The sequence below is a fragment of the Leguminivora glycinivorella genome, chromosome 11 (assembly GCF_023078275.1).
Source record: "Leguminivora glycinivorella isolate SPB_JAAS2020 chromosome 11, LegGlyc_1.1, whole genome shotgun sequence".
NCBI lineage: Eukaryota > Metazoa > Arthropoda > Insecta > Lepidoptera > Tortricidae > Leguminivora > Leguminivora glycinivorella.
In genome coordinates, this window is record NC_062981.1 from 12,617,132 (window position 1) to 12,621,106 (window position 3,975).

Sequence of the window (3,975 nt, forward strand, 5' to 3'; positions counted from 1 at the left end):
TTTCTACTCTGACCCTTAGGGGAGAGAAGAGGAATGATTCAAATCCCTGGCGAATGAAGCCGCGGTCAACCTTTAGAAAAGGCTTACGCCGCGTAGGGTCCGTTGGGGGATTAGTATTTTGGCCAAAGTCAAATAAAAAATACCGAAACAACGGGTAGGCTGAGCTCGGCTTATGTTCTTGTTCTTCTTTGCTGCATACGCACATACAAGAAAGTTATGAGCACCTACATAATAATACACGCGTTGTGCACTACGCTCTCATTTTCCTGGAGCTAGCGAATTGACCGCTCGCAAAAACTAGTCTACGAGTTCTCCCCGACTAACATCACGTAGTACAAAACTTAAAGCCACGTTATTCAGGCATACAAGTACTCAACTCATTGAAGCAATGAGAATCACAGTTAGTCACCGGATAACGTACGATACAAAGGCTGGCTTAGTGCAATCTACCGCGGATTACCATCTTTGTTCATTTCCCCGCAACGTCTTTTTAATTTAATTTCGGAAGTCTCCAAATGGATTACTTCATTATGCATCTAAAACAAAACACGTAGCGTTATTGGTATCCGCGTTCGGGGAACGTGATGAGAATCCGTCCTGTCTATACAAACATGGGACAAACCTGTGCAAAGACATACGTGACAATACTTTCTAATACAACTATAGCTGTATATTTATAAGTATATGTATGTATATTAGATTGCTCAGTAGAACTACACATATTTAGCGTACATCCTGATTATAATTGCGGAAACTCGAGGGAAGGAAGAACAAGCGTCAAAGGATACCGAACGTAATACGAAAAGCTAGGCTAACCCAGCTTTCCTTAAGAAAAACAGACGGCACTGACATAGGGGCAAGGGAATATGTTTTGCATGTCTGTTTATCCCGCCCCGAGACGGGATTATTTCGTATTTGACGTAAACATCTAAATACCCGCATGGAACTTGATAAGGGTGTGCACGCACCGGGCGTAAATCGCTTTGGATCATCCACAATTTACAAAAGCGAAGGATCGTAAAGTAGCGCACTCTGAAAATTGTTTCCGTAAAGTAATTCCTTTTCTTACGCTTTTCACACTCCACGGGGTTCTACGTGCTAAAACGGAGATAACTGCGCACGGTATCGTTCCAATTTTTTGTTTCACAAAATGCCTACCAACTATTTACGATACAATTTTTACAGACTGTTAAAGAGAAGTTCCATCAAAATATCAGGAAAAATCCAAAGTATATATATATATATACCTTGTATTATATAATTTAAAATACAAAACACTTTCAGCGCCAAACGCCCCATTATACCAACAGGCAGGTTCATGACCGTAAATATCAAGATCAAGAATTTAATCGTAAACTGTAAGATATCAGTGACAAAATCGGGAACGAATTTATTAATACTGATAAATATGTACTTTTTTGTTGAACTTGCCAACAAAATTTCACAGTTTCAGATTTCCAATTTCATGCAAGAAGAAATGACTGGCATGACTGAACAATCGGCTTTCACTGCTCAAATGTTCGCTTTTATTAAATAATTGTTTGTGTGATTTCTTTGAGCTTCCTTGCGAAGCTCGCCGATTGCGAGATAGGAGCCGTTGTGACGGAAACGAGAAGCTTTTTAGATTGATGCGATAAAAATGCTCATTATCCGAATGCACAATCTACTTCTTTGATTAATGCTGAAACTATGGTGACTGTTTTTCTTATAGTATTTCATTTCCAGTCACCTGAAAGCTTAGTTGGTAAAGTAGGTACAGTCACCGGCATAAATTAGTGATGATTTCTATACCTTGTCACATTAACGTCTTGTTTGAAATGTCATGCGAAATTGTCAAACAATTTAAAGCGACAAGGTACAGAAATCACCCAGAATTGGGCATCAACTTAAAATTTGTTTGAAATTACGTTGCACTCTGGTGGATAAAACACAACTTTGTCATCCGTTTTTAAAGAACCTAGAGTACCTATTTATTGATAGGTACCTACGGCTAACAAACGAGCTACGTGTGCGTCCATTTTTATAATATTTATAAGTATCCTAGCTTCATCTATTAAATATTCAATGAAACACAACAAAAAACGTTATTTCATCCCGATCTTTTAAGGATTTCCAAGCCGCAAAAATCGGAAAAGCACTTAGCGATTTCTGGCTTTTCATTTCAGAGGCTGCAAATTGCGGTTCGCTACAGGGGTCCGAGTTATGATTATTACTTACATTTTATGGTGTATAGGTATGATTTTATACGCAGATCTCAATATTTGAAAGCGGCTTCGTAGAATAAGTTATTAAATCTTAAATTGAATTAATTTGATATTTCGGTAGTTTCTTAATATTTAGAGTAGATCAGTGGCGGCTGGTGAAAATTTCTGCTAGGCAACACCGAGCAAAAAGAAACCTACCTCAACATATAGGTAGTTTACTAGTAATCAGTTTTAGGCAAGCCGGTAGGAATCGGCTTGTATGGACCAGCCGCTGCTGGTAGATGGTCAAATTGAGTATTTAGGTATTGGTACCGTTTAATACGATGCCGTTGGTCTAGCCGGGGTTAATTCAACTTTAGGTAAAAATTCTCGTGTAGAAAGGTTACCAGACACCCGCTTTTCCTGTCCCAGATCTCACGTGAGGCAGAGTCAGTCCAAGATTTTGGCCACGATTTTGACAGACTCAACATGAAATTATAACGTTTGCCTTGCAGAAGCGGGTCTATATTAAGATTGTTGACAACTTTTCTTGTCCAGACTCTATGATGCTGATGATCCATATAAATAAATCAATATTACAGGACATTCTTACACAGATTTACTGAGTCCTACAGTAAGCTCAAGAAGGCTTGTGTTGCAGGTACTCAGACAACGATATATATAATATACAAATACTTATATACATATAAAATATCCATGATTCAGGAACAAATATTTATGCTCATAACACAAATAAATGCCCTTACCGGGATTCGAACCCGGGACCGCGGGCAGGGTCAATACGCGCTAGGCCAGACCGGTCGTCACATGAAAGTCTATTTCTGTAGGCGAAACTGTTAATAAATGTTTTTGGGGACTCTAATTGGTACTATAATTACTTACCACATTTTTAATCCATCATCGTTAAGAGCAGACGTCAAGGTTTTATTTAGTAGGTACAATATTATTCCTTTACTTAGTAGGTAGGTATCTACCTAGTGAATATGTCAATATCTAGTGAGAATCGTTAAGAGATTACGTCGTGAGTGGAGCTCGGCTACTCGAGAGCCACGATCTCGCTGACGCGACCACTCGGGCAGCCCTCGACCTAACCTAACCCTATCCGACACCCACCCCACTGACACAGTCTGTTAGCCCTCTTACTCACACCGCCCCAGTTTGTAAAGGACAACGTTATTTTGATAAGAGAATCGACAAGGGTCTGAGCAGTGCAAGCCGGCCAAGTGTCCTTCGCACTTCGGACGCCACTCAACATTGAAATCAAATAACGTTCTAGATGGAAATTGTGGAATGTGGAATTTGAAATAGGTATATGTAAATTCGATTGTGTTCTCCGAGACCATAGGGACAAACACCGTCCTCAAAATGTCGGAGGTTCTAAAAAGTATAGGTACTTTTGTGGCTCTGTTTTGCCGTAAAAGACGAACAAACAGGCATACACACTTTCCCATTTATAATAGGTGTTAACATTTTATTCAGAATTCGATTCTATTAATAATTTGGCTTCGCGCCTTTGTTCCGCGCCGCAATAAATTTGTCTACAACCTAATTGAAATATACCGCCCGCGTTATTTCGAAATCAACATGACACGATGTCAACCTCGCGTGTTATGTTCATAATTTCACAAATAATTTGTGAAAAATGAACAAAGACAATCAAGGGTGGTTGTTCATTAGCGTCACATTCTTGCCGCGCGGCACTCGCTCACGGCCGACACCCACTGAATTGTTCTCGCTTTGATCTGCTCACATTGTTTAAATAGCGAAAAGG